Source organism: Oryctolagus cuniculus, chromosome 1 (genome assembly GCF_964237555.1).
Source record: "Oryctolagus cuniculus chromosome 1, mOryCun1.1, whole genome shotgun sequence".
Taxonomy (NCBI): Eukaryota; Metazoa; Chordata; class Mammalia; order Lagomorpha; family Leporidae; genus Oryctolagus; species Oryctolagus cuniculus.
In genome coordinates, this window is record NC_091432.1 from 65,879,454 (window position 1) to 65,900,891 (window position 21,438).

Sequence of the window (21,438 nt, forward strand, 5' to 3'; positions counted from 1 at the left end):
CTAAACCAGAATGACTCCAAATCAGCCATGGAACTTTCCAGAAGATGAAAACTTGAGCACTGCCCCCAGCTAACTAACACTTCCATACATTGCACAGACATATGTATAGGGTGCATACCACGCATGGGACACCGTGGCAAGTCACAGGGACACCCCTACAGGCAAAGCCTCTGTCCTCGGGGAGCTCACACCCAGAATCCCTGGGCAGGGGCCCAGACACCTGCATTTGGAAAAGCTCCACTGGTGCCTCCAAAGCCTCATGTTGTGGGCTGAACTGTGTCCACCCAAGATCCATTAAGTCCCAGCTCCCAGAGCCTCCGAAGGGGACTGTGTTTGGAGATAGGGTCTGTGAAGAGTAATTAAGTTAAAAGGGGTGGGCTCTAGTCCAACATGACCTATGTTCTCAGAGGAAGCCATGAGGCCCCTGGCTCACACTGCATGGAGGAAAGAGCAGGTGGGGATGCAGGGAGAAGACACTGGCACAGCCAAGGAGGGGACGCAGGAAGAACCGACCCCATCGACACCTTGCTCTTGGATGTCTGGTCTGCAGAGCTGTGAGGAGATCCATTTCTGCTGCTTAAGTTAGCAGCCTATGGTACTTTGTTATGGCCAAATGCTGGCAAACGAACACATCCAGCCCCGTGCAGGAGCTCCAGCTTGGAAGAACTGGCTGAGGACGCAGAGTGCAGATGGGAACACATCTGGGCAGTGCGGGCCGCATGACCAAAGCTTAGAGATAGCTTGCTCCATGGCTTGTTGCTGACAGAAGCCGGTTGGCTCTGCATGGGTTCACAGACTTCCGGTTGGCTCTGCATGACTTCCCCAGAAGGAGCCCGTTTTCTGCACAGCCTGCTGCAGAAGCCCACTTCAAACCCTGGCAGGCCTCCTGGGGGCTCCTCCTCATCCACAAAGACCACCCCCCCAGGGGGGTCCTGCCCTCCACAAGGAGGCTCCAATGGGAACAGACCCTGAGAAGAGCATCAAGGACCTGAGCTGCCCAGAGAGGCCCAGAATGGGCAAGGACCCAGCCTGTGGTCACACAGCATGAGGAGTGGCATCCAGGCTGGAGTCTCACCCCCTGCTGGTCCCAGCTGGTTCCTTCTGCAGCCCCGGCACTTTGCCCAAACCTGCTGCCACCCACTCTGCTTTCCCACCCTCTCCTCCCCACCTCTCCAGCTTTGACTAAGGCCAGGAGCATGATTTCGGGATGATGAAACCCAGCTCCTGAGGTCATGCCGGTCTCTTCACAGTGACTGTGATTTTGCACGCTGCCACCACCCCCCACCACCACCCCCCCGCCCCAGCTGGGGAAGCTGCCAGGCCTTTGGCACATGTCTGGGGGAAATGTGAGGGTGAGACAACCAGCAGAGATGGCTTCAAGTCGGGTCAAGAGGACTTCTGCATTACAGACCATCTCCTGCCTGCACTGGGGTGGGGGATACCCATCACCCCACCAGATTCTCTCACATCCACACTCCCCCAGCCAGCCCCACCCACAGGTTTGCACTGCTGTGCCTGTGCCGTGCTGATTCCCACCTCCGGGGTCTCGCTCCTGCTCGTTCCTCTGCTGGAGTCACTCCCACAGGGGCCACCTGCAGGTTGCCCCCTCCCGGCCCCACCTGGTCTGTTTTGCCTGGTGAACCCCTTCTCGCCCTTTAAGGCTCAGAGGGCTCAACAGGCAGAGTTGGTATCAGGGCAGGGACCACATCCAGCTCTTGGGGAGCTTCATCTTGTTCCCTAGTGCACCAAGGACAGCAGCCAGGCAGAGGGACCCACTGAGCCTGAGCCCTCCTGGCGTATGAATTTCTAGCTGTGGCTGGAACAGAGCGCCACACCGTGATGGCATACACCCACACGCAGATTTATGAGCTCACCGTTCTGGAGGCCAGAAGTTTAGAATGGGTCTCTCGCATTCCTTTCTGGGGGTGCCAGCAGGGACCCTGTTTTCTCCCCTTCTCCAGCTGGTGGAGGCTGCCTGCATCCCTGGGCCCAGGGCCCCCTTCCAGTTTCAGAGCCAGGTCTTTGTCATCCCGTGTCACCCTGGGTCTTCCCATGATCACACCGGGCTCTCCCACATGACCCGGGGAAATCTCATCTTGAGGTCGGCCCATCTATAACCATAGACCCCTCTGCCACATGACCTAATGTGTCCTCAGGTTCCAGAAATTGGGAAAGTGGCCTGTTTTGCCTGTCACACTGGTGGGCAAGGAGGTGATGGGAGGTATCTGCCAAGGGCTAGCATCTATAGTGGCCAGACTTGCAGGGTGCCCGGAACTGTCCTGGCTTAGTCCTGTCATCTGGAGAGCAATAGCACCTGCTCTCACTCTCAAAAGGATTCTGGTTTGAAAGGTAAATGATGCAGTTTAACCCTCACCACAGACGATCGGAGCAGGAAGCCCAAGTCTTCCATTGTGCAGATGAAGAAGCTGAGGTGCAGCAAGGGGAAGGAACTCACTTGGTGTCATATGGTGACACAGCTGGGGAGACCAGAGCCCAGATCTTCTGCAAGGGGGAGAAGGCCAGTTCAGTTCTCAAATCAGACTGAAATATTATTTCGTCAGTGCAAGAAGGCATCCTAGAAGAGATGGTAATGATCATCTCCTAGAGGGGTGTGAAACACTGGCTATGTGGCAGGCTCTGTTAGTTAATGCTGAATGCTTTATATGGATTATTTCATTCGGTCCTCACAAAAATCTTGAATTATTTTACAAGCAGGGAGACAGATTTCTTAAATTCAGTTTTATTTGAGAGACAGAGAGAGATCTGTCGTCTGCTGGTTCACTCCCTCAAATGCTGGCAACAGCTGGGGCTGGCCCTGGGCCGGGCCACAGCCAAAGCCAGGAACTTAATTGGCTCTCTGATGTGGGTGACAGGGACCCAATTCCTTTGCCATCACTGACTGCCTTCCAGCGTGCATTAGCAAGAAGCTGGATCAGAAGCGGAGTCACTAGAACTCAAGCCAAGTTCTCTGATCCGGGATATGGGCATCCCAAGCAGGGGTCTTAACCATTGTCAAACGTTCACTCATACACTTGGGAATAGCTTTATAGTGGTTACTGAAGCCAAGGTTCAAACTCAGCTCTTCCTTATCATGCAATCTTTCCTCTAAGCACAGTGGGTGCTGGGCTTGGGAGCTAAGACGCTGGAAGCTTTACCCTGGAGAAGGGTAGAGATGGAGAATGAAGGAGGGGTGAGGGATTCACTGCGCCCGTGGATCTGCTGGGGAAAGGCAGTGAGAGTGCGGTGCCTCCCCCGTTGTGTTTAATTTCCACGGAAGACTAAGATCATGGTTCTAGCAGGAGGAGTTCATCTTTCTTTTAAAAGGTTTACCGATTTTTTCCATATCTGCTTAGTGTAGAGCATTTGGAAAACATCAGAAGTAAAAAGAAGATAATAAAAATCATGATAATTTCATACTCGTGAAGAACCATTGTTAATATTTTGGCAAGTTTCCTTACAGGGATTAAAAAGATTTTTTTTATTTGTTTATTTGACAGACAGGGAGATAGAGAGAGGTCCCATCTGCTTGTTTACTCACCGAACATCTACCATAGCCAGGGCTGGCCCAGGCCAAAGCCAGAAGCTGGGAACTCAATCCAGGTGTCCCACGTGGGTGGCAGGAGCCCAGTCATTTGAGCCACCACTGCTGCCTCCCAGGGCCTCCTGAGTAGGTAGTGGGGGCCAGTATTGAACCCAGGTGCTCCTGTATGGGGTGCATCCAGCACTGCACCAAATACCTGCGCTCCCCTATACATTTTTTAAAAGTTTTTAGGGATTTAAAAATATTTCCACATATGAAAAAGCATAAGAGGGGCTGGCGCTGTGGTGTAGCGAAAAAAGCTGCTGCTTGCAGTGCCAGCATCCCATATGAGCGCCAGTTCGAGTCCCAGCTGTTCCAATCCAGCCTCTACTATGGCCTGGGAAAGCAGTAGAAGATGGCCCAAGTCTTGGGCCCCTGCACCCACGTGGGAGACCTGGAAGAAGCTCCTGGCTCCTGGCTTCGGATCAGCTCAGCTCTGGCTGTTGTAGTCATTTGAGGAGTGAACCAGTGGATGGAAGACCTCTCTCTCTCTGGCTCTACCTCTCTCTGTAACTCAAGAAGGAGAAGGAGGAGGAGGAGGAGGAGAAGGAAGGGAGGAAGGAAAGAAAAAAGAAAAGAAAAGAAGAGAAAAAGCATACGAACACTATGATCCACACCCATGTTCCCACCTCAGCAGAAGAAATGACGTCCTGTATCGAAGGCTGCCAAGCTTCTTACCAGCGCGTTGCCTGCCTTCCTGCCTGGAGGTCCCACAGGCTTTGCTCTATGCATCTCGTTTTGGCTCAGCTGATGTCACTGTGAGTCCAGGAGAGAAGCATCAGAGGGTCTCCAAGCCTCCCACAGTCAGTAGCTGCTGATTTTTTTTTTCTCATGAGAAAGGAAAGGATCTCTGGCCTGGCTCCCCTTCACACCTCTGGCTCCTGATGGCCAGGTGGTGTCACTCCACTCTGGGCAGCTCCAGCCACAGGTGTGCAGCTATGGGCCTGGCTCAGGGAGGCCCCTGCTCCGTTCCCTTCCCACCCGCAGACCGCCCTCTGCCTCCCAGCCTCTCCCTGTCTCACCTCAGCCTCACTGCCCTGTCCCTCAGTCCCCATGTCCCGCCTCTGACCCTTCTCCTCATCTCTGTCCCAGCTCCTCCTCTCCCCGTGGCTCAGCCAGGTACTTCCTGCCAGGCGTCCTGCTTCCCGAGGGTTATACAGCCTTCCCCACTGATGCCTGAAGTGCCTTCATTTCTGTTAGAAACTCACGGGTGCTCGGGCCCAGAAGCACCTGCAGAGGTGACCAGCCCTCCCCCCCACCCCATTTCTAGTCGAGGCCATCAGCTGGGGGAGGCTGAATCTGTCCCACACCATATGTTGTCTGGCAGGGTGGGCCCTGGAGCAGACCTCATACTGCTCTTGCATCCTGTCCCCAGGGGAGCGCCTCCGGGACTCCAGCCCTCCCTAGAGCCTGCGCCCAGAAGACCCGTGTGTTGTCCACGCGTGTGCATGCTGGGGGGAGCCCCCATCTGGAGCATCGCAGCTGGGGAATTCCGGGGGTGGGCTATCACATCTGGACTGACCAGGTCCTGGAGGCGCTAAGCCCGCTCCTCCCAGCAAGGAGGGACCTGAGGCTCAGCCAGGGACTGTTGCACAACCTGGGGCCTCTGCCCTGTGACGGGCGCTCAAGGAGACACCGATCTGGCTCCCTACCTGCATGTGTCCCCTCTTTCCTCCTCAGAGATACCCCACTCTCCTGCCTCCTCTCCTAACCCTCCTCCCCCCTGCCCCTTACTTTCTTCAGTGGTGGAGAAGAGCAAGGACAGATGTGTGCAGCTGGGAAGGCCTTCCTGGGCACTGTGAGGGGCACGGTCTGGATGACCTTGCAAACAGTCTTAAACACCGGGTGAAGAATTTGATCTTTACCTAAAAGGCAGGAGATTGAGGCCCAGCTCTATCACTTACCAGCCGTGTGACTCTGAGCAAGTCACTAAACCTCTCTGAGCTTCTGTAAAATTCAGTAATAACATTTAATGTGCAGGGAGAGGGCCCAGCACAGAGCCTGGCACACATTTTTCTACCTATGGCAAAAGGAAGCTGTGTGACTCCTGAAGATTTCCGGGTTCACATGCAGCTGTGTTGCTAAGACCTGGAGCTGCACCCAAACCCTCAGACCTCACCAAGCCTTGCACTGTGTGCATGGCCCTGTGGAGAGGCACAGGGAGGGGGAGACATCCTCTCTAACAACTCTGCAAAGGCAGAGTTACAGAAAGAAAGGGAAAGACAGAGAGAAATCTTCCATCTGCTGTTTTACTCCCCAGATGGCCCCAACGGCCAGGGCTGAGCCAGGCCAAAGCCAGGAGCCTGGAACTCCATCCTTGTCTCCCGTGAGGGTGGCAAGGACCCAAGTTCTTGGGCCATCCTCCACTGCTTTCCCAGGTGCATTAGCAGGGCGCTGGATTGGCAGTGGAGCAACTGGGACTGGAACTGGTGCTTATATGGGATGCCAACATCCCAGGTGGTGGCTTAACCCACTGCACCACAGCGTTGGCCCCAGGAGCTGTGGTTCTTACTGGTGAGGGGTCAGATGAGCCAAGACAGGGCTGGCTGCACTGGGAGGGAGCACGGGAGGTGGGAAGCTGGGGCAGCTGTGGCCACCGCACAAGTTCTCGAGGGACTAAACTCGAGAATCTGCTCCCGTGCCCCGCACGGGGCCAGGCCAGAACAGCCTTCAGGCAGTGACTGTGGGAGAGTCCCTCGCTGCTCCCAGCTCTCAACAGCGTCACAGGGAGCCAGGGATGCTGCAAGGACCGAAGGCCTCAGCCTCACAGCTCATGCTGGGTCCCCTCCAGCTCAGCTCAGCCTGCTTTCTTCAGGCTCACATCTCCAGGACTGGCCCCCAGTCCCATGGTGCACCGGGAAATCTGTGTGTCCAAGTTTTTGCCAGGGGACCAAGGCATGGGAGGTTCTCAGGCCTTGGGGCCGCTCTTACAGCGCTTCTCAGGGACACCATGAGCCGCGGATCCTCACGGTGAAAGGACAGGCCAGGCAGTTTCTCTCTGCTGTCCTCTGCGTATATGTGAGTGTGAATGAGTGTGTGTGAGATGTAGACCTCACGTGTAGGGGGAATTTCAAAAATCCATGGGGAAATGGAATGGAGAGGTAAGTTTATTTTGCTGCAAAAAAATTTTGAAACCTCTGTAGTTTTTTCCCACAACATACATTTTCCATTAACTTTTTGAAGACCTGCTATATGCTTGGGTTTCAAAATATTTTCCCACCAAAATAAACTTTCCTTTCGTTACATCTTCCATGGGCTTTCTGAAGGTCTGTGCATGTGTGCCTTCCTCACAGGTAACTGTCTGATGCTGAACAAGCCTCCCAGGAGCTTCCCTGAATGGTTTCCTCATCCACAGACTGGGGACGGAGGGTAGTACCACACTGGGGCAGGCACTGGGAGCACTGGTTAGGAGAGCACTTAGGAAGCCGGCATCCCATATTGGAATGCCTGGGTCCAAATTCCAGCTCACCTCCTGATTCCAGCTGCCTGTCAGTGTGCGCCCTGGAGGGTCAGCAGTGGTGGTTCCAGTCATTGGGTCCGGGGTGGGTGTTGTGGTGCAGCAGGGTGAACCACTGCTGGGGACGCCCAGTGTGCCCGGTGTGATCAGTGTGCCCGGTTCAGCTCCCCGCTCCTCTGCTTCCAGTCCAGCTTCTTGCTGATGTGTCAAGGAGGCAGCAGGTCCCTGGGCCTCTGCCCATCTACATAAGCAACCCAGGTGGACTTCCAAGCTCCTGGCTTCAGCCTGGCCCAGCCCATACTGTTGTAGGCATTTGGGGAGTGAACCAGTGGAAGGAAGATCTCTCTTTCTGTGCCTATCCCTCTCTGTGTGTCACTCTGCTTTTCTTTTCTTTTTTTTTTTTTAATCTTTTGTCTTTTTAAAAGATTTATTTATTTATTTGAAAGGCGGATAGAGAATCTTCCATCTGTTGGCTTACTCTCCAAATGGCTGCAATAGCTGGAGCTGGGCTGGTCCAAAGCCAGGAGCCAAGAGCTTCTTCCAGGTCTCCCATGTGGGTGCAGGAGCCCAAGGACTTGGGCCACCTGATGCTGCTTTCCCAGGCCATAGCAGAGAGCTGGATCAGAAGTGGAACAGCCAGGACTCGAACCGGTGCCCATACAGGATGCCGGCATTGCAGGCGGCAGCTTTACCCACTACACCACAATGCTGGCCCTGTCACTCTGCTTTTCAAATAAATAGATCTTAAAGGAAAAAAAAAAGTAGTAGTGGTAGGATTCCTGCCACCCATGTGCAAGATCTGGATTAAGTTCCCTGGCCTTAGCCTGGCCCAGCTCTGGTTATTACAGGCATCTGGGGAGTGAACCAGATGATGGAAGCGCTCTCTCTCTCTCGCTCCCCCTTTCAAATAAAATAAAGAAATAATGCAGTTGGTCCATTAAAGGCAATGCATTGCACAGGGCCAGCATACAGTAGGCGCGCCCCCAACGGCGATTGTGTTTATGTGAATCCCATCACCACACACAGGCTGCGTCCTTGGAGGGTCGTGCTGGCACTCAAAAGGGACTTCTCTTTAGGCATCAAGCATGTAACCCACCCCGTGTGGGGGAGGGGCAGCCGGTGGGGATTTGCCATTTGGTGTTTTCCCGTGGATGAGGTCACGCATGATGAATCACTTGTACCTGGATACTGAGCCCCGGGGTGGTTTCCAATTCATGATCTCATTGTATTCTCACAACCACCCCTGCTCCCCCACCCCCCAGCATCGCATCTCGTGGGAGGACATGGAGAAGCCGGGGTTGGGCTCCCCAGTGTCCAGATGAGAAAAATCAAGCCCGGGAGGGGCTGAGTGACTGATTTTGGCCACCTGGCAGTTCCTGCCCCAGCTGGGGCCCCCGTCTCCCCACCCAAGGGATTTGCAGGCGGCCAGTGGTAATTTAAGCTGTTTGGGTTGCAAGGGATGGAGAACCACCAAGATGCTGTGGGGACATGTGGGGACAGCCAGGCAGCTCGGGAGGACTTGCAGGCATCACAGCCTTTTTGATGGCCATGTCTGACCTGCAGCTCTGCTGGCCAGGTGACCCCTCCAGGGCCCTTGAGAAGGGTGGCCTCAGCTCCTGCCTCAGCCTTCTCGGTTCTCTTTGCTGCATGCCCTCCGGGTTTGCCACTTAAAGCACCTAAGAGCCAGAATCCATTGGACAGACAGCATTTTGGATGCAAGAAGCACAGGCTATCTCGCTCAGGCCATCTCAGGAGTACTTCTCTGGAGGACACATGTGGTCTGGGACAGCGAAAGGCTCAGGCGGGAAGGCAACCTCTGCTCATGTCATCTTTCTCTGCTCTGAGCCGGCCCCAGACCGGCCCCCTGGAGGAGAGTCAGACAGGCTGAGCTCATCACCTGCTGGCTGACCATTCCCAGAGGCCACCTAGGGGCTCAGGGGCCTGGGAGCTGGTCCAAGCAGTGGCTGCCCTGGGCAAAGGCCTGCCCAGCACCGCTTCCCTGAAATAGGGTGGGAAGCTGTTGCCTGAGAATAGTGAACTGGGTGGGTGCAGCCACCAGCACCCGTAGTGTCTTCAGATTGGGACGCTCCATGTCCCAGAGCTGGGCCCCCTGAGACAGCCCTAGCAACGGGTGCCTTTGCCATGTGGCCAGAGTGGCAGGGGCAGAACTCTGCACTGACCACGCGTGTGTCCAGGGTGCCACGTCCAGCAGAAGGGGCTGTCCGTGCGGGGAGCAGCCTGCCCAGGGCAGAGCAGTGCACTCGGCTGCAGGGATAGGCAGCGACCGTGAGCCAGAATGAACAGCCACTTACACCCTCTGCCTGCAGTCAGGGCCCTGTCAGCCCACAAGATGTGTGACAGATGGGCAGACTCGAGGATTGCGTCATGGTGTTCTGGAAAGTTCCATGTGGCCAGCGGGGAGGTGGGGATGTGCGAAGTGGCCCTGTGGGTCTGTGGGGGAATGGCTGGAGTAGATGTGCAGGTAAGGTCTCCTTGGATGAAAGCCTAGCAGAGAGGACGCCATGTGGCATCAGAAGGCAGGAGAAGTGGCCCACAGGTGCCCAGCCGGTGTGGGCCTGGAACCCTGTGGAGCACAGAAGCAAAGGGCAGGTGCTGCTCTAGGGAGCCAGCATGGCCAGGTACCCTTGAGGGAGGTCTCATGCTGCCCATCTGCTCACCACTGCCCCTCCCACGGAGACCCTGTAGGGAGCCCGTGTCAGGGCCAGGAGGGTCGCAGCTCCAGCTGCACTGGGCCCGTGCAGAAATGGTCCTTTCCCTCTGCTTTGATGGGTCCTGAGGGAAGGCGAGCGTCAGAGAAACTCCCCGACAGGGAGAACAGCTCACAGCGGCTCCCCCAGCTCTCCGAGGGCAGCCATCTGCCTGGGTGGTGTGTCCGTCACTGCCGAGCCTGGCCCAAAGCTCAGCACTGTGGGGGGATCAGAGGCTCAGGTCGTGGGGCCTCTGTGCCCCCATCGCTGGCCTCCATCAGGGAGCCCAGAGTAATGGGCGTCTGGGAGCAAGTGAGCAGCCTCCTGCAAGCCTGTCTCCCACGACTCGGAGAGAACACGGGGCCTTCGGCGCCAGCTCCGGGCTGAACTTGGGAAAGTTCCTGACTGCCCTGGGCCTCAGCACTGGGGAACCAAGCTGGGCAATGCAATCACAGTCGGTACCTGAGCCGTTCCTGCCATCACACTGCGACGGAACTTACCGGAAAGCAGGGACCTCTGGGAACCCAGTGTCTGCCAAACAATATGTGCTCGGTAAATGTTTTCTCCATAAACTGACAGTGGAGAAGGGAGCATTTCGAGATGTATCATTAATGGCAGCGACTGCCATCACCAATGGGGGGGCGGGGGGTGAGACCAGGGACCTCCGGGGTTGCTGCCTGGCCTGCAGGTGCCACTGGCTTGCCGAGGACCTGGGGCGAGTCACATCGCCAGCCAGGGCCCCCGTTTTGTCACTTGCTCCGTGAAAGAGTCAGACAAGGGGCGCTCCAGGCCCTGAGTTCCAGGGGCTTTGCTGGGGCGAGGGTGTCCATGGCAATGCCCATCTGGGTCTACGCAGACCCTGGGACCCCTCTCCTGGCCCTAATCGCTTCTGCTCATGCTTGCCGTCGTCGTCTTGGTGTTTTCGACTCTGGCTGGGCCATCTTCCTTTCCAGAGGTTTGAACACTGTTTTGGTCTTCATCGTGTACAAGGGCGCCCTGCCCCTGCCCCCGAAGCACATTGCGGGAGCCCTGGGTGGGCAGTGCCATCCTCCCCGCCCCCCACCTTACAGATAAGACCTCCCTTTCCCCTCAGCCTACACATCCTCCCTGCCTCTCTCCTGAGTGGGTGAAGCCTCATCCTCACCCGGGTCTCTCCTCCATATCCACCCCCCACCCTGCCCCGGCCCTCACCACGGGTGGGGGAGGGCAGAGTGACATGCTTGCTGACAGACTGATGGCTGGCCAGCGCTGAGGGGGAGCAGGCCAGCCGCCGCAAAGGTGCAGACCATGCCAGGTGGGCCTTGCCAGCCAGGGCTATTTTTAGAAGCCATGTTTGCAAATTTTGTGTTAATAGCGTCTCTGTCCAAACTCTGGCTCCCAGGGCTTAGGGAGGAAGCCAGTCTTTGCGAACTCCCCACTCCCCTCCTCCTCCTCCTCCTCTTTCTCCTCCTCCTCCTCCTCGATGCCCTCCTCACAGGTGGCTGGGATCAGCAGGGGACTTCATCCAGGTCGGAGCCCCCCTTGGCCACTGCCAGCCAGCCATCCACAGAGCAAGCAAACGGAGTGCGGAGGGGGAGACGCATATAGCTGCTGGAGGACCAGTCTCGCCGGGGAGCCAGGAACCCCACCACAGGGCGCCAGGCGCTGGATGGGGATGCGAACTGTGGGCCGCCTGACCTCCACCTCCGTAGCCAGGGAGTTTAGGTCCCCACGGGCTTCTGAGTTTCTCTGATGACACCTGTGACAAGGCTCTGATGACTGAGCCTTGCTCAGGCCCAGGCTGAGCTCAGATCCGAGGCACAAGAGGCAACACTGCCCAGTGCATCTTCCTGGACCCTTTTATGAAGGGAGCGGGTTGGGTGCAGAGGCAGGAGCAAGCCCCTGCTGTCCCCTCCTCAGGGCCTTCTGGTCTGGCCAGAAAGACAAAGGTTCTGCGTTCAGAAAGGGAAGCTGTGCGTGCTGCAGGGTGTCCCCGGCTCTGAGCTGAAAACCGAAAGCTGAGGAGGAGTGGAAAGTCGGTAAAAGAGGAGTCCCTGGTAAGAGCAGGTGCAAAGGCCCCCAGATAGGAGCACGAGCCTCAAGTTGAGTGACTCAGTGCCCTTGGAGGAGGCGGCCAGCTCTTCTTTCCTGTTCCCCACCAGACACAGACCTGCACCTCTGCAAGGCCCCTGGGGGATGGGAGGGGTCTCTCCTGCAGGATAGTGCCACCGGTGCTCAGCTAGGAGGGGAACCCCCAGGAGCCACCATGAGTCCTGTTTAGGACCCCAGCGCTGGGGAGCCCACTCTCCACTGGGCAACTTGCTTGGTGGGAGCAGGCCCTGACCAGCAGGTAGATGTTCCCTGTTGGAGCCCACCTTTCTGGAGCCCACCCAGGTGGCCTTGCCGTCCCTCCTCGGACTTTTGGAGTTCCGGTCCTGCACCCCAGGCCCAGGTGTTTAGAACAGGGCGCCCTTGGGCAAATGCTCAGGCTCCGTGGGCGTCATCTGCAGAATGGGTCTGTGATCAGCGCGGGGAGGGGCGGGGGAATTTCAGTCGACTGAAGCAAGACGAGTCTCAGCCCGGCGCACAGGAAGCGCTCCCAACGGTACACCATTGTTTCACCGTAACCATAGGGGAAACCGAGCGCCGTGGCCCCCGGGGGCGGCGGAGGGGGGCGCAGCGGGCCGAGCGCGGCGGGGGCAGCGGCCGTGGCCTCAGGGGCCCTCGCCCGGCTCCCGCCCCCTCGCCGCCCGGGCACCGCTAGCGGCCGCCGGGCTTTACGAGCAAAAACAAACACGTCCCACAAGCGGCCCCTGTGCGCCGCCGCCGCCCGCTCAAAGCCGGCTTTGTGCCCGCCCCGCCGCCCCCGCGGCCCAGGCGACTTTAATTAGCGTCTGGGTCTGCGCCGGGGGACGGGAATCAAAGCCCGCGTTCTTCCAGCGCCCCCGCGCCGACCCCCGGCCCCCGCCCCGCTGAGCTCCGGGCCTCCGCGCACCCCTGCCGGCGGTCGCGGAGAACGGAGCCCTGCCGGTTCGGATTCTGCCTCGGGAACAGCGTGGGGTCCCGGGGGCGAGCGGTCAGATCGGCGCTCCGAGCCTCGGTTTCTCCCATTGCTCACGGCCCACGGCCCTCGGCCCTCGCCTCCGCCGGCCGGAGGTAGCAGGTTCACAGGTGTGCTGGCCCTGGGGCCAGAGGCAGCACACCCATTTTAGGGAAGAAGAGGTTTCTGCATCTGGGGTACAGTCCGGGAGGTGTTCGCCAGGTGCCTAGGAAGAGACAGCGCCGGCTGTAGCTTGAGCTGCCTGGCAGGGTCACTGCGCCTGTGTGACCCAGGTTTGGACCCTCGGGCACTGAGGGTGTTCTCAAGGGCACCCTGGACCTTGGCTTGGGTCCACCTGGGGCACTTGTATTTTTGGTTTTCCAAAGATTAATTGATTTATTTGAAAGGCAGAGTTACAAGGGGAGCAAGAGAGGAATCTTCCATCAGCTGGTTCGTTTCCCAAATGGCCGCAAAGGGCCGAAGCTGGGCCCACCTGAAGCCAGGAGCCAGGAGCTTCTTCTGGGTCTCCCACGTGAACCATCCTCCACTGCTCTCCTAGATACATCAGCAGGGAGCTAGATCTGGAGGTGGAGCAGCCAGTGCCGGCCTGGGGCACTTGTTTAAAATGCTAACTCATGGTTCCGTCCCACACCTGCTGGATCAGAACTCTGGGCCTGGGACCCCTGGAATGCACCTTTGAAACAGCCCCTGCCTCGCGCTGATTCTCCTGCATGAATGGGTGCACCATGGTCTGTGGTCCCCGTCTCCCACACCGAGCCTCGCTTCTGTCACACGGCCTCGTGTCCTTCAGTGGGCCTCAGTTTCCTTACCCCTGACATGGCCACCGCTGCACTCACTCACCCTCCCTCCTGACACGGGCACCCTTGAGTGGGAAAACCTTAAACAGTCCTGTGTTCCACACACTGCTGTTAGCTCTCCTAAAGGCACTTTTGTACATGCCTGCCGCTGCTCCACAACCTTCTGTGGCTCCCCACTGCCTTCAAAATAAAGGTGTTCCGCAGCGGGACCTGCCCAGCCTGCCTCCTCCCTGTCACCTGTCGTGGACTGAAACAACCCTCCAACCCAGTCCATGCCCAGCACCTGACCTGGGCTTTCCTGCTTGCTCGCCTTTACTTGATGTGAATTTCGCAGTGTGAAGAAGCCTGGTTTCATCATCTGTCCAGGAGCGGATGGAAAGGCTGCCTTCTCCGTCCTCGCCCCTTCCCGGCTCCCAGAGGGGTCCTAGGAGTCTCTTCTGAACCCGTTCAGCACTCCCTCTGCTCACCATCTTGGGTGTGGGAGTTTGGTAACCCTCATCTGTTGTCCCAGTTCCCCTGCTGTGGGAACACGGGCAAAACCCTCGAGCTCTCTGAGCGTCCATTTGTCCTCGTGAGGACTGAGGGGATTCTGGGACCGAAGGCAGGGAGTGGCCCTGGCACAGCGTCTGGGCCGGGTAGAGTCACTGTTAGAATGGGCGAACTGGAGCTGTGCTCCACCCCTACTTGTTGGGGGCATGATTTTGGATAGGATTACTAGAGCGCCATGGCTCACTTGGTTAACCCTCTGCCTGCGGTGCCGGCATCCCATATGGGTGCCGGTTCTAGTCCCAGTTGCTCCTTTTCCAGTCCAGCTCTCTGCTGTGGCCCGGGAGGGCAGTGGAGGATGGCCCAAGTGCTTGGGCCCCTGCACCTGCATGGGAGACCAGGAGGAAGCCCCTGGCACCTAGCTTTGGATCAGCGCAGCGCCGGCTGTAGTGGCCATTTGGGGGGTGAACTAATGGAAGGAAGACGACCTTTCTCTGTCTCTCTCTCTGTGTCTATAACTCTCAACTAAAAAAAAAAAAAAAAAAAAAAAAAAAAAACAACAAACCTGTTCTGCCTCAGTTTCCCCAGTTATACAATTTGGATATATTTTTTTAAAAAAAATATTTATTTATGTATTTACTTTGAAAGGCAGAGTTACAGAGAGAAGGAAAGAGAGATCTTCCATCTGCTGGTTCACTCCCCAAAGGGCTGCAACAGCCAGGGCTGGGCCAGCTCGAAGCCAGGAGCCTGGAGCCTCATCCAGGGCTCCCATGTGGTAGCAGGGGCTGGATAGGAAGTGGAGCAACCAGGACTCACATGGGAAGCCAGCATCAGCAGGCAGCTTAACCAGCTGTGCCACACCCGGGCCCCACAATTTGAATTGTAATAGTGTGACAGGCAGCCCCTGAGGCGGGGGGTGCCCTAGGGCGTTCACAGCCACCATAACCCCTCTGTGAGTGTGGGTGCTGCCTGTGACTGCTTCTGGCCGGAGGACCCTGGCACAGGTGAAGGGATTTCGCAGATGTGATTCCGGCCTCAGGTGAGCCGATTTTGAGCAACTCCAAAGGAAGCGTGTCCTCGGTGGGCCTGGTGTAGATGAGCAGCATTCAAGGAGCAGCCCCTCACCGGGTCAGAGACCCCTGCCCTCTCCCGATTTTGAAGAAGTAGCTGTTATCAAGAGAAGCACATGGCGGGGGCTGCCGATGGCCTCCAGGCACTGGGAGTGGCCCCCGCTGACCACAAGAAGACAGGGACCCAGTCCTGAGCACTGCCAGGGAGCTTGGGAGTGCCCCCCACCCCCAGCCTCTGATGCCTGCACACTTACCCTGCAGGCTGGCGGGCCCCTGCGGGGGAGACCTGTGCCCAGACTCAGACCTGCAGGCGCCGGGAGCTGGGAAGCGGGTTTGCAGCAGCTGGGGCTGCAGCCATTTGGTGCTCAGCGTAGCAGCTAATACGAACCCCGTCTTCCTAGTGGGATTCTGGTGGCGGTGAAGCGAGGTGGCCGAGACAGTGCGGCCTGGGGCTGGCTCATAGGAGTCGCTCAGTCACTGGGAGTAGTTAGCTGCTGTGGTCGCTGTGTTTAGGACGCAGCCCTTTGCAGAAGTAAGTTTTTTAGTTCAGTTCATTAGCAGGTTTAAAAAGCCCGCAGGCTTTGCAGGAAGCCTGCGTTTGAGCAAATTTGCCATGAGGCCTTCGCCGTGCAGGCCTGTGTATGCTGGGAAGCTTTAGGCTTCTCAGGTGGGGGATTCCCAAAAGTGGGAGTTGAGAAGAGGAGTCTGGGGAAGTGGTGGATCAGGAAGTCTCTCCCGGGCCGGCACTGTGGTGAGGCAGGTTAAGCCTCACCGTGCAATGCCAGCATCCCGTATCAGAGCACAGGTTCAAGTCCCAGCTACCCGGCTTCCAATCCAGCTCCCTCCAAATACCCCGGGGAAAGGAGCAGCAACAGCTGGCCCAAGTACTTGGGCCAAGTTGGGGAGACACTCAGTAACCACTGGGCTCAAACAGGCCCTGGACAGTCAGGGGGCTCCTGGCGTGGGCAGCCCCGGGAAGGCCGGCCTCTGCCACCTCCAGGCTGCTCCTTAGAAACCCTGGCCGTACCGCCCGTTCCCCACCACCGGGTACGACTTCTTGCTTGTCGCCAGGCCTCTGCCCTCGCTGTTTCTGAGGCCCGGAACACAATGTCTTCACTTCCCAAGCTGGCTTATGTGGGGTCCCTGCTGCAAGGAAGCTTCCCCTGACAGCCCCGTGCCTGGGCCCCAGCTGTGGTGTATCACAGCGCCCCCAGTGCTTTCTTCTGTCTGAGCATGGGACACTGTTTCTGCCTCTTGCCCCCTCACTGGCCCCGGGACTTTGGAGGGCACAGGTGGACACACAGGATGATGGTGGTGGTGATAGCAGAAGGTAGGCCAGGCCCTCTAGAGGGGGCTACACTGACCCCTTTCCAGCTGCTCCCACAATGCATAGCACAGGAGACCCTGGGAGCATGTGCTGGAGCCCCGGGGTCCTGGCACCCTCGGCCCCAGAAGCCCCAGATCTGCTTCCAGGACCACGCGGCCCTCCTCCCTCAGCTTGAAGCTGAGGGACAGTTGGCTGGGGCAGCAGGGGTCAAAAGTATTCACTTATTTATTTGAAAGGCAAAGAGATAAACAGATCTTCCATTCACTGGTTCGTGTCCCAAATGTCTGTCATGGCAGAGGCTGAACCAGGCCAAAGCCAGCAGCCCAGAACTCAACCCAGAATGCCCATGTGAGTGACAGAGACCCGACTGCTTGAGCCGTCCCCTGCTGCCTCCCGGGGTGCACATTAGCAGGAAGCTGGGATTGGAAGCAGAGATGGGACTTGAACCCAGGCTCTCTGGTATGGAGTATGAGCCTCTCATGTGGCATCCTACCCACTGTGCCAAACACCCACCCCAGACAAGCGTTTTCTGACACTCGTGAATTCTGTGGGTCAGGAACTTGGGGAATGGTTTGTCCTTGCTCCACAGCGTCCAAGGCCTGAGCTGGGAGGACGTGATGACGTGGGGCTGGGATTGGCTGGAGGGGTCTTTATTCATGTGTCTGGCTGCTGTTTCTGGGGTTGGCCCAGAGCTCAGCTGGGGCTGTTGCCTGGAGCATGGGTGTGGGCCCTGTCCCTGGGGTCTGGGCTTCTTCCTAGTGTGGCAGCCGCAGCATGGCTGGACCTCATATGCGGTGGCTGGGGCTCCAAGAGCGAGTAGCTCAGGAGAAAAAGCAGAGGCCGCGTTGCTTTTGCTGGCCTGGTCCTGGACCTTGTCAGGATCATCTCTGCTGTATTCTGATCCGTGCAAACTGGTCATGGCCAACCCATACCTTTCAATGGGAGCTGTCTGAAAGAACAGGATGTAAAAGCCCCACAGATTTGTAGGCTGGGGTGTCCATGCATGTTTGTGGGCCCCCCACAATACAGGGCAGAGCTGGGAGCCAGGGGTTCGGGGTTGGCTCTCCCCATGCTTCCATGTTTTGACAAAGAAGTCAGAAAACTCTAACTCCTACCTTGAGTTTCCAGGTCATTAAGAAGTTCTGTTTGTCAAGGTGGGGAAGACAGCATGATTGTTTAATAGTTTGTCTGTCTGACAGGCAAAGTGGACAGTGAGAGAGAGAGAGGCAGAGAGAAAGGTCTTCCTTTTCCGTTGGTTCACCCCCCAGTGGCCGCCACGGCCGGCGCACCACACTGATCCAAAGCCAGGAGCCAGGTGCTTCTCCTGGTCTCCCATGCAGGTGCAGGGGCCAAGCACTTGGGCCATCCTCCACTGCACTCCCTGGCCACAGCAGAGAGCTGGCCTGGAAGAGGAGCAACCGGGACAGAATCCGGTGCCCCCACTGGGACTAGAACCTGGTGTGCTGGTGCCGCAGGCGGAGGATTAGCCTAGTGAGCCGCGGCGCCGGCCATGTCCGTTTGTTTATAAGTTAGGACGTGATTTGCCGGCTCCATCTGTACTCGTGCCTGGGCCCTGTGCCTGGGGGCAGTGGTCCTAGCGGTGGAGGTGGCGCTGGTAGGGGCAGTGAGCGTGCTGACCCTTCAAGGACTCAGCAACCACTTATGGAGCGGCTACTATGCACCGGCTGTCAGTCATCCATCCTGCTGTCACCTTCACCATCGGCGTCACTCTTCCTTCTTTCATTTCCTTCTCCAGGCAACATGTACTGCATGTCCTCCGGGGGCTGGGGACCACACCAGCGGCTGGCATGCAGAGATGCCACCATGTGGGCTCTGGTGCGGGAGGCCGACGTCCAGTGTGGGGAAGGCTCCCTGGGGGATCCCCGCAGCTCAGAGGCTGAGCTCGGCTGCACAGGGGCTGCCGGAAGGGCCGGGGACTGGATTGGTGAGGATGAAGGATGAGATGGAAAAGTATAGGGAGAAAGTGGGGAGCAGCATTCCAGAACGAGGGAACAGCATGTGGAGGGGACAGAAGGGAGGACATGGGTTCAGACAGTCGTCAGCTTGGTAGCAGTGGCAGCCTGGGTACAGGGATCCCCCTGGTGAGCACGTGTTTGTGATCACTGTGCGTTTTGCTGCTTATTTGCAGGCACTGCTGTTGCTCACTGCAGTCACACGATGCCGGGACCTCATTCCCTAACCCCGAGGTCAATTTTTGTGTTGCCCAATATGGACCAATAAGAGTCCCTCCTCGGAATATTTCTACTGGGCCTGGAAGAGGAGATCCTTTGCCTGCCACCTCGTTGGGAGCTGTTAGGATGCGGAGCGGTGCGCGGGGAGTTGTGCACCCCCTGAAAGAGTAGGCTGGAGAGGACGTGGAGACGTGCAGGGGCAGCAGGCTTGGGAATGGATGGAGAACCTCCTGGTGGCGTCAGAGGCTGTGACTCAGGTCTGCCTGGAGCTGAGATCCATCCCAACTTGGCCAGGGAGTGTAGCAAACTAGACCTCGCGCGATAAACAGGGGGATCGGGCTGAAGAGGCAGCGGGAGCCGGAGCACAAAGGGCCAGGAAAGGGAGCTTGGTGTCCCCCCTCCCCCCAGGGCAGTGAGGAGCCTTCCAAGGAGGCGCCTGATGAGGGAGAGGCATGGCCACATTTGCGTTTGCAGTGATTCTGGGCAGGTGGGCAAGCCTCCCTGGGCAGGGGAGAGGCGGCTGTTGGTGAGAAGGCTGAAACGTCCTTGGCCTGAACATTATGGGGCAGGGGTTGCCCCAGCCGTGGGCTCAGACCCTGTGCATCCCCATAGACTCCCACTCTTGATTGCCATTTGGCTTTGGACAAGTTGGGTGGGCTCTGGTTTGTCCCAGAGGAGGACACAGGTGGCCTAGGGAGAGAAGCAGACTGCATGTGGCCACTGAACCTGCACTGAATTGGGGGCCGGAGATCCCTGTTCTGAGACAGGTCTGAGGAACGCTTCGTCTACATAGAAACTCACATCACTGCCAGCCCCCGCGAGCCTCCTGTGGTAGCTCCTGCTTGTCTTCCAGGAATTCACTGTGATGGAGGAGGCAGCGGGCGGTGTGTGCCAGGCAGCAGGGCGAGGGGAGGAAGGCTGCTGAGCCAGCCCCAGAGAGCGATGCCATTGTGCCCGCTGGGGCCCCAGGCCAGCCCAAACCACAGGCTCTGTCCCGTTTCTCAGAAAGATTGCCATTTCCCTGAGCACAGGGTTCGTGGGGGATGGGAACAGGTGACTTCACAGCTGTCCCGGGAGAAGAGAGAGGAAGCATCTCCACTGAACCTGGGGGTCAGGCCTGGTATCATGATAGGATGACCGAGTTTTGGGGTCACGGAGCTACCTGGGAGGGTTGCATGGAACAGAGACCCTGAACTCAGGTCAGCTGCACCTGCCCCAGCCCGGGGCCTGGCCCCCTGCAGTGCTCTGGGGCTACAAGTGTGCTGAATCATAGGATCGGTTGGAATCAAACTCCTCCATTTGCTATTTTTAAATGTTGATTTATTTTCATCTCCTTGAAAGGTAGAGCAACAGAGAGAGAAAGAGATTGATTTTCCATCTGCTAGTCCATTCCTCAAATGCCTACAACAGTCAGAGCTGGGCCAGGCTGAAGCCAGGAGTCCAGAACTCCATCAGGGTCCCCACACGGGTGGCAGGGGCCCAAGTACTTGAGCCATCATCTACTCCCTCCCAGATGCATTAGCAGGAAGCTGGAACAGAAGCAGTGTAGGCAGAACTCAAACCAGGCCCTCTGATATGGGATGCGGGCTCGCTAAGCAGTGCTTTAACCTGCTGTGCCCTAGTGCATCTTGGCTGGCCCCACCCTCCCTGGGCCTCAGGGGCCTCACCTCTATGATGTGGTTGATACTCCATGCCTCGCTCGTCCCAGCAATCAGGTGAATCGGTGGCTTTGAATATGCTTTGTTAACGAACAACAGCCAGGCTTGTGGGAAGGGATGCCTACCCCATCCCGAGCCCATGCTGTGGCCAACCTGGCCACCAGGCAGGACGGTGGCTCCCATGGGACTCCCTGCTGGAGTTGGAGGAGCACGGGGAGGAGCGGAGTTGGCAGCTCTGGGACACCCATGGCCCAGCTCCTCCCTCACATTCACCGGGAGACGAGCCAGGGCGACACAGCAAGTTAGTGGCCAGGAAGAGTGGAATTTAACTCGAACCCACACCTTAGCTTCCTCCAGCCCCACTCCTGTCCCTTCCCTGAGTAGCTTCTTGTTACTGAACCTTGCCTCAGTCGCGCTCATCCCCAAACTCCCCATCTTCCACCCCTGCCTCATTTTGCCAATTTTTTAAAAAGACTTATTTATTTGAAAGGCAGAGTTAGAGGCAGAGAGAGAGGGAGGGAGAGAGGTCTTCCATCCACTGGTTCACTCCCCACATGACCTCAATGGCCAGAGCTGCGCTGATCTGAAGCCAGGAGCCAGGAACTTCTGGGTCTCCCACGTGGGTGCAGGGGCCCAAGCACTTGGGCCATCTTCCACTGCTTTCCCAGGCCATAGCAGAGAGACGGATCAGAAGTGGAGCAGCCAGGTCTCTAACCGGCGCCCCCATGGAATGCCGGCACTGCAGGTGGTGGCTTTACCTGCTATGCCACAGTGCTGGCCCCCCAAATTTCTTTTTCTTTTTCTTTTTTTTTTTTTTTTGACAGGCAGAGTGGACAGTGAGAGAGAGAGACAGAGAGAAAGGTCTTCCTTTGCTGTTGGTTCACTCTCCAATGGCCGCCGCGGCCGGTGCGCTGCGGCCGGCGCACCACGCTGATCCGATGGCAGGAGCCAGGAGCCAGGTGCTTTTCCTGGTCTCCCATGGGGTGCAGGGCCCAAGCACCTGGGCCATCCTCCACTGCACTCCCTGGCAGAGCTGGCCTGGAAGAGGGGCAACCGGGACAGAATCCGGCGCCCCAACCGGGACTAGAACCTGGTGTGCCGGCGCCGCTAGGCGGAGGATTAG